Source organism: Symphalangus syndactylus, chromosome 1 (assembly GCF_028878055.3).
Source record: "Symphalangus syndactylus isolate Jambi chromosome 1, NHGRI_mSymSyn1-v2.1_pri, whole genome shotgun sequence".
Taxonomy (NCBI): Eukaryota; Metazoa; Chordata; class Mammalia; order Primates; family Hylobatidae; genus Symphalangus; species Symphalangus syndactylus.
In genome coordinates, this window is record NC_072423.2 from 46556838 (window position 1) to 46566600 (window position 9763).

At 37.3% G+C, this 9763-nt stretch overlaps 1 pseudogene; it reads left to right on the forward strand.

The window, feature by feature from the left end:
• Positions 1 to 5911: 5911 nt before the first annotated feature.
• LOC129488254 (large ribosomal subunit protein uL22-like) lies at positions 5912 to 9330 on the forward strand (annotated as a pseudogene).
• Positions 9331 to 9763: the final 433 nt, after the last annotated feature.

Genomic DNA, 9763 nt, shown 5'->3' on the forward strand with positions numbered 1-9763 from the left:
CAAAACAGACAACTCGCCTCTGCCAATCAGCAGGACATGGATGGGGCCAGATAAGAACAAAAGCCGGGTGCCCGAGCTAGCAGTGACAAGCCGCTCGGGTCCCCTTCCACACTGTGGAAGCTTTGTTCCTTCACTCTTTGCAATAAATCTTGCTGCTGCTCACCCTTTGGGTCCACACTGCTTTTATGAGCTGTAATACACACGGCGAAGGTCTGCAGCTGCACTCCTGAAGCCAGCGAGACCAGGAGCCCACCGGGAGGAAAGAACAACTCCAGACGTACCGCCTTAAGAGCTGTAACACTCACTACGAAGGTCTGCAGCTTCACTCCTGAGCCAGCGAGACCACGAACCCACCAGAAGCAAGAAACTCCGAACACATCTGAACATCAGAAGGAACAAACTCCGGACGCGCAGACTTTAAGAACTGTAACACTCACCGCGAGGGTCCGCGGCTTCATTCTTGAAGTCAGTGAGACCAAGAACCCACCAATTCCGGACACATTATGGACGCATCTTATCATCATTTGTTGTTCATTCTCTTTCATAGTTTAGGTCTCCATTTTAATGGGAAAACAAAAAGAAATCGAAGGACAGAAGAGGAGAAAACAGAAATAAAGAGGGAATGAGAGAGAGTGAAGAATGAAGAGAAGATACCACACTGAAAGAGAAAGAGGGCCCATGACTCAATCAGGGTCCCCTAAACAGTCTAATGAATCTTAAGCTATCACTACGACGGCACTTTTAAACTAAATCATGCCTGCTCTTCCCACTTAAGATCTCTCCCCCTAAATTTAACCCTACGTGGAGACATTAAGGACATATTTATATAGGTTTATAATAAATAAAAATATGATATATAATTTAAAGGTGACATCTTTTTACAGTTGCAATGAACTCCATGATTTAATTTTTCTTTAACTTAATCTATACTACCTCATTTTGTAAATATCTGTTTTAAGGTAATGTAAAGATTTGAGACACAAAACATCCAAGGCAAGCTACAAGTGTATACCCCATGGCCTTGAACAGAGCTTGCTCATGTAGGATTTAGTTTTACAATATTCTGATTGAGAATAGTTGTTGTGCAATACATACATAGAATAGTAATTCAATGAGAATTAGTATACAGCAACTATAATTAAAATTGTCCTAAAAATAATTGCTTCTCTTTACTGATTCCAAATGCATATATTGTTATTTCAATGACAAAATATCACTAAGAACTTTAAATATAATTTTCTGTGCAAAGTGCAAAGTGCCACTTAATAAACAGTTATAGTTAATAGAATGTCCAGCAACTGAGAATTTGCTCCATTTATTTTCTCACCAAGGACGTAATGAGTGTTCAAGATATTCATGGAACTATGCTAAATGATATTGATTCTAGGAGAGGAACTGAGCTCCACGTAGAGATGGTCACACAAAAACAGCAACAAAATAAATGGAATCAAATGGGTGAAAGCATTTCAGGAAAAGAGAGAAATTATTAATTACAGAACAATTATCCTCAGTGAGAAGTTAATGAACATTGATCAAGTAGATAATAAATAAGCATAGAAATACAAAGAAGTGTCCAATTAACTAAACCAAAACAGAGCAAAATTTCCAAATACTGTGTTGTCATGGAGGCAAAAAGAGCAGTGCAAGGTCATCTAAGAAAATTTTGTCCAACACAAAGTGGAGAAGAACTTAAATATAGATTGATCTGACAAATGGACTGACAAGACTGATTCAGGTCAACAGTCTCCAGCTTGTCACTGAAATAAAAATATTGGGACCACTTTGTCAATTATGGATGTCAAATTGATGTAAAATAGAAAAAGAGCAAGTATGAAAGAGACCACAAAGAAGAGTACACTCTAGCTTTCTCTGTGAGAGATAACAAAATTTGAATTAGTAATCCCTAAGATACTTTCCCCAAGACCATAACTAATGTTCATGACCATATGAAAATAGGGCTTCCGACATTTTAGCCAAATGGTCTCTTCATGGATGCAGGCAAAAACTCTACATCTTAAATATGTTGGAATGATCATTGAGAACTTCTTCACAGGTTTGATTGAAGCACAGACTACTATTGCTGGCTGCTAAATCAGGTATAGAATAAAGCAAAAAAAAAAAAAAAGATACCTTGCTCTAAGGAATTATTAGGTTAATATTCACCACAGCCCAGGAATGTATTATATGATAGGTAGCTGGAAGAAAAAGAGAACATAGGTAGTAAGGAGACATTCTAAAAAAGAAATATCAAGATGTAGGTGGAGAGTGTTGGAGAAAAAAATATGAGGCCTGATCCTAAAGCATGAACATTGTAAATAAAATGGTGGTATAGGGAGAGGGAAGGCAAGAGGAAGATACTTCAGGCAGGATGTACACCATAAACACAACAGAGATTTATACTACAAAGTAAGTATATTCCAAATATGGACTCTTGGGAAGTCAGATAGAAGAACTCACTGATCTGCAGAAGAATATTGTTAGAAAATAGGGAAAGATAATAATATAAACTAGACATTATTCCAAGCTCATACTGTAGATGAAAAAACTAAGACACAAGGAGTTTAAACTTGCTTGCTTGCTTGTTTAACTTGCTGGAGATAACATAGCTAGTAAAACTCAAAATTGACTATAGACAAAGTGGCTCCAAAATTTATCTCATAACTACTGTATTATACTTAATCTCCATATTTGATAGGTAGAGTGCTAAGTTCACCATCTACGTGTAACAAGTTTTCCAGACCTATATGACACAGTAAAAACTATTTGTGACCAATAAGAAAATGTTCTTTCTGTGAATAGCCTTACTCATCCTGTTAGTCTGTGCCCTGTACTCTGAGATGCACAACAAGAAATAGTGAAACTTCCAAAAGGTTGAAAAGGTAAACTCAAATTCATCTCATTACCCTAGGGAGAGCATTCTGCCCTAAAAGTAAACATGAATCTTGATCAAGCACTCAACTGAAAAAATGGCACAGATTATCTTTGTTTAATTAGCTATTACCAAGTTATAGTCAGAAGGAAGAGAATGGCCAATGAGAAACTGCCGTTTGAATAATCTCAGCTTATAGTTTAGAGGGAAAGTTTAAAGAAGAAAGGAAATAAACAAAATTCTATTATTATCGTCACATTGACTTAACTCCAAAACTGTGCCATTAACACTCATAAAAGCATTGAGTTTAGCCCACAAATTGTATCATGCGGTTTGTCACAGAGGGAAATCATGTGCAAAGAGGAGGTGTCAAATAAACTCAAGCAGCCTGGGAGAACCTTTAAGTGTAATTTCTTCTAGGTTTCTATTGGGGTATTTAACCTGCTTTGGGAAAATGCCACTCATGCTTATTATTGCAGTCTTTCTGATCACAGAGGCTCTAGCTCACGCCCCCACAGGGATTGCACAGTGAGCCCCATTTTTCAAGCGCTTTCTGACTCAGTCATAAAAATTGGATCTGGGCGCAAGCTTGTCCCAATTGTGGTGCACTTTCTAGCTTGTTTGTTATAACCAGATGTATTTAAATTTTGTTCAGCTGCTTTTGAAGATGGAAGGAAAATGATATTTTCTGCTTTTCAGATGAATTTTGGCAATACTGGGAATCTGAAGGGAGTGTGATTTTAAAATTAAACATGAACTTTTAGATTCTATTAAGAGCATACTTTTGATCTGAGGCTACTGCCAATGGGCATTTCTATTAGCAAGCAAACAGAAAATAAAACCCAGTGGAAATCATCCAGTTAAAAGGGAGCTGATAATTCAGTTCCATCCCAGGCCTTATGCTAATAGTCAGCCAATTGTGGAATTCTGTGACCTCCATGGGAGATGCATTCTGGCTCTGTGGAACATCAGATTGGGAGTTTGGGCCTAGACACAATTTTGGCTAGAAATTGAGAGGCAGGCACAATGGGAAGGGAAATTTTGATCACGTAATAAATATATGGAAGGAAAAAAAGAGAAGACAAATTCAACCAACAGATATTTCTGAGAGCCTACTATGTGTCCAAAAGACTGATGAAAGCTTCTTCAGAGAGTGGCCATAAATATTGCAAAAGATGTGTAACAATGCAAACATGAAAGAGATGGCTGGAAACCAGAAATGTGTCAATGTGCGCTGCAAATAAGTGCCCAGGGACAGAGGGCTTATGTTACTGTGGAAAAGATGCCATGCAGGGGCTCCCTGACATCATTTTTCCTTTGTGCAGCAGGGGAAATTTGAACTAGTCCCTGGAGGATTTGGCAAGAAGAGAAAGGAGACCTGCATGAAGAGAGTTACAGAACAGAGTGAGGATAGGATATGCAAGGTGCTTTTAGAGGACCATAGTAGCAAGACCAGATGGAGTAAATGATGGATGGTCTCAGATGCCAGAATAAGGCTTATCAGCTTTATTTTAAAGTAGTATTTAAACAGTTAATGAGGGCTTTTTTAACAGACTAGAAAGAAGTTTAAAATAATGTTTTAAGGTGGGCGCGGTGGTTCACGCCTGTAATCCCAGCACTTTGGGAGGCTGAGGCGGGTGGATCTTGAGGTCAGGAGATCGAGACCAGCCTGGCCAACATGATGAAACCCTGTCTCTACTAAAAATACAAACATTAGCCTGGCATGGTGCAGTGCACTTGTAGTCCCAGCTACTCAGGAGGCTGAGGCAGGAGAATTGCCTGAATCCAGGAGGCAGAGGTTGCAGTGAGTTGAGATCACTCCACGGCACCCCAGCCTGGGCAACAGAGTGAGACTCTGTCTCAAAGTAATAATAATAATAATAATAATAATATCTGGCTTTAGGAACCAGAAAGAATTATTTTAAGACTAGACTAGAGGAAGCAGGAAAACACTTCAATTAATAAGGTCTAAACTTTTGTGGTTATCAGAAAAAGAAATAGGAGGGAAAAACAGCTTGGACTCAGTGTCTTATTTTGTGTGAGCAATGGGAGGAAGGATGAAGAGAACTGGTAGGTGAGATAAGAAAACACTGAAGGACGTGGTGCCCCAAAATTCCTCACTTTAAGGTGAGGTTCTTCTGTCTTAAACTTCAGGCTGTGGGTCTTTCCTGCCTGGCAACCTCAACGTAGGCACCGAAGTTAGGGGTAGGGTATACATCCTCATTCTTGTGTTTTGAAGGAGAGGGAAAATGGAAGATTGCCTCCTAGAGCAGGGATCTCAAAGCCCCCGGGCTGTGGACCGATACTGGTACCCCTTCATGGCCTACTAGGAACCAGGCCATGCAGCAGGAGGTGGGTAGCAGGTGAGGTGAGCTAGGGAAGCTTCATCGGCATTTACAGCTACTCCCCATTACTCACATTACCACCTGAGCTCTGCTTTCTGTCAGATCAGGGGAGGCATTAGATTCTCATAGGAGCGTGACCTCTATCGTGTATTGCACGGGCAACAGATCTAGGTTTTGCACTACTTAAGAGAATCTAATATCTGATGATCCGTCACTGCCTCCCATCACCCCCAGATGGGAATCACCCCCAAACCATTTCCCCATCCCAGTCCATGGAAAATTTGTCTTTTATAAAACTGATCCCTGGTGCCAAAAAGGTTGGGGACTACTGTCCTAGAGAATAATTTGATCTATAGTGGGGACAGAGTTGGCTACATAACTTCCATTATCTTATTCTTCACTATCAGTGTGCTCCCATCTTTCTTTTGCTAAGCAAAAAGAGTAAAAACAACAACATTGATAATAACAACTTATTTTCCTAAACTCCTTTGGTAATAAAGAGGTCAGTGAAATCAAAATGACAAGCACTGAGTGGGAAGTTCAAAAAATCTCCTAGAGGAGTTGACTTCTTTGAAAGAAGGTCATTGTTTTTTTTTCTTCATACCTGCTTTCTCCTCCTTGCTGTCTGGAACACAGTTATGATGGCTGAAGGTCCAGCAGCCATATTTTGACCATAAGGAAATTAAAAATGAAAATCATGAACAAAGATGACAGGAAAACAACGTAACTCCAAACACACCATATCTACCTGGGCTGCCTACCTCTAAACTTTATGTGAGAGTCTCCCTCAAAGAAAATAAATCTCTGCTTTTATTTTGAGTTCTTATCAGAATCTCAATTCATTCCTAATGGACACAAAGAGAAAGAAACATTAATTAATCACAGATATCTTGAAGATGTAAAACTTTTCTTGATTATGTTGTCTGTGATTAGGAACTGCTTAGAAATACATTAAATACGGTTAGTAAAAATGATTTTGTCCCTAGACCTAGTAAACAAGACACTCAGCAAGTATTCAGAAAATGTTTGTTGAATAAACCTGCAGATAGGTGAATAAATCAACAAATTTGCCAGTAGCTGGGAGTAATGGCTAATGCTTGTAACCCCAGTGCTTTGAGACGCCAAAGTGGGAGGATCAATTGAGGCCAGGAGTTTGACATCAGCCTGGGCATAGGGAGACCCTGTCTCTTCAAAAAACTAAAAAAATTAGCCAGGCATGGTGGTGGCACATACTTGTAGTGCTAGCTCCTTGGGTGAGTGAGGCGTGAGGATTGTTTGAGCTCAAGAATTTGAGATTACAGTGAGCCATGATCAGACCACTGAACTCCAGCCTGAGTGACAGAGTGAGACCCTGCCTCTAAAATAAATAAATAAATAAATAAATAAATAAATAAATAAATAAATAAATAAATAACTTACCATTATTTTGTCCCAGTGTGATTAATTTCATCTTTCCTTTTCCAGATATTTGGCATTGACATCCTTGCATCTCATCTCTATTATTATTGATAGCAAAAAAGACTCACATTAGCCAAATAATGTTTATTTTTAACTCTTTAATATCTTAGTACCTTGTGGGCAGGTTAATTTATTGGAGATAATCATATTAAAAGATGTTGAAAATAGGTAGACAAAAATCAATGCCCAGAAAGTCTAAGTGAGTACAAATACACTAAATATTTAAGGAATAATTACAAGTCCATAAGGGAAATGCCTTTACAAAAATAGAAAAAAACATTAAAGATTTGAATGGTGAAGTAACACAGAATGGGGGCTCAGCTTCACATACTATTAAACGTCACAAAAAGGGAAAAATAATTACTATTTTCACTAAACAGGTTAAAAAATATCAAAAAGTTGGTCTGGAGAGAGAAACATACATTCTCACTTATGTTATGTTGGTGGGAATACAATTTGGTGTAACTGTTCTGGACAATGTAGCAGTAACATCTATCAGTACTGAAAATACATGTACCCACAGAGCTAGTAATTCCATTCAAAGGGATTTATTATATAAATATATTTGCACATACTAACAGAAATGTACATACAATAATATTTGTTATTAACAGTTTAAAAAGGGGCATATATATATATTTTCACAGAGGAGCTCTTTATAATGATCTACATTTCATAATGTAAACTTTTTATTTATATTATAAAATAGTAAGCGGACTAAAAATAATCTGGATCTTTATGCACTAAGATGGAATGAGCCACAGGACACAATAGTTAAGAAAAATGATGGACAGCTTTTGTGTATGTATGCTTGTACATTTATCTGTTTTTAGTATTATACATAAAGCAATCATGTTGGTTAATGTTCTTTATCTTCCTAAGGTCGCAAACTGAAATTCTACCCTTGAGCAAGTTATTTAGTAGATTTTGTCAACTAGAGGAGGGTATTAGAATGGTTCAATGCAATTTACCCCCATTAGTAGAAAAGGAAATTAAAGTTATCTTTTACCCTGACACCATTCTATCACTTTCCTTTGGGGCCCATTGCACAGTAATGTTTAATACCTGAGCTAGGAATTCAGTCCAAAAGTAGGTCCTAGTAATATGAAGAAGCAAGATCTAGTTACTCTGATGAATACTTTATCTGGTTTATGGGAAAATTAAATTTTCCTTGCCCTTGGGCTGATCAGATCAGGCTCATGAGATGTTGTGTATCTTCTTCAGCCAAAACACCAACAAGGTTATTGGTCATTAAATTATCCACTCCATAGTCCAGCATTGTTATTTGATTTAAAGATGTCCTACAGTAGTGAATCCCACAGACCTATTATCACTATATTTAAGGTTATTGCCTTTAATTTGTTTCAAATTTGCCAGCCTTTCTGCATTGCCTCTAGTTCCTTTTTCTTTCTTGCTGTACCAAAGTACAATAGAATGGAATATATGTGAATTTTCTGTTCTTCTGTGCTGTCAGTTTGCTTGTTACTTTGCTGGAGTGCTAATGATGCCACATTTCATTATCTTGAATGTTCTCTCACACTCTCCCAAGTTCTCTTATTTTAGTCCAGGATATCCATCATTTGGAAGATAACTTTAAAGTTTACTCTGGACCTCCTCCAGGTTAGATAGTTCATGACAATGACAAATATCTACAATGATGTGTGACCTCGAAAATGACTGACATTTTAATTTTGCTTGGATGATCTAAAATGCCAAAAGGCACAAATATGATCTAGAAATTTCATACAACCCTGGCAAAATTTTTACTGATTTTTTTTCTATAGATGAAGTTTTAAGAGATAAAATGACATAGGAGGAAGATGGAAGGAAATAAATAAACAGGCTTTGGAGTGAGGAAGTACTGGTTTTGAAACCCAGAACTGCTACTTACTAATTGTATCACCTTGGATAAATTATATTGATTCTCTGAGCTTTAGTTCACTCTGTAAAATGAGTATAGTGATGAATACTCAACAATTTGTTCAACCTAACACATAACGAGTATTCAATACATTTAGATCTTATTATTTAAATAGAGAGTCAATTTACTTTTAAGTATATTTATATACTTATCTATATACTTGATCCGGAAAACCCCACAAAATTATACAAATCAAGAAGTTCAAATCTTCATGTTCACTTTAAGAACATTCATGAAACTGCCCAGGACATCAAGGTTATGCTTATATGAAAAGCCACCAAGTATCTGAAAGATGTTATGAGGTTGATGCAAAAGTAATTGCAGTTTTTGCCATTAAAAGTAATGCCCTTGCCACAATTACCAACCTTACAATCATGGAGTTGGGAGGTGTGTCCAGGCCAAGCAGTGGGGCTGGACACATGGTCGGTGGCCCAAAAAGATTGCTGAATTTTAGATGCGCATGCTTAAATCATGCAGAGAGTAATGCTAAACTTGAGTTTAAATATATTATAGATTCTCTGATCATTGAGCATACCCAGGTGAATAAAGCACCTAAGATGATCTGCCAGACTTACAGATCTCATGGTTGGATTAACCCATACATGAACTTACCCTACCACATCTGGATGATCTTTACTGAAAAGGAGAAAATTGTTCTTAAACCAGAGAGGAGATTTCACAAAGGAAAATACACCCTAGAAGAAATTGAAGAAACAAAACTTATGGCATGGGAATAAATTCAGCTTAAAATAAATGCAATTAAAAGTGAAAAAGAAAAAAAAAAAAAGAAAGATCACTTCTGCTATTTAAACCCGGAATCTTGTTTGACTCAACCATTGAGTAACTAGGAAATCTTCCGGTTTCTCATATGTTAAATTGAAATGTTGAACAAGAAGTTCCCTAAGGTTCTTTGCAATTGAATCATTCATGATTTAACAATATGTGGCCTTTCTAGGTGCTTCTTCACTTCTTCCCTCATTAGTCTGTCAATGAGTATAAATAGTATGTTTATCTATTTATCCTCGGGCAATCTCTGTTTTTTCTCCCCTTCACTAAATTATGAAATCGCTTCCTAGTTCTTGATTTGCTGGGGGTATGCTGGTAAATGGTCAACAACTAGTATTCCACCAAAAAACAAAACAAAACAAAAGACTCCTGATTTGTAGATTT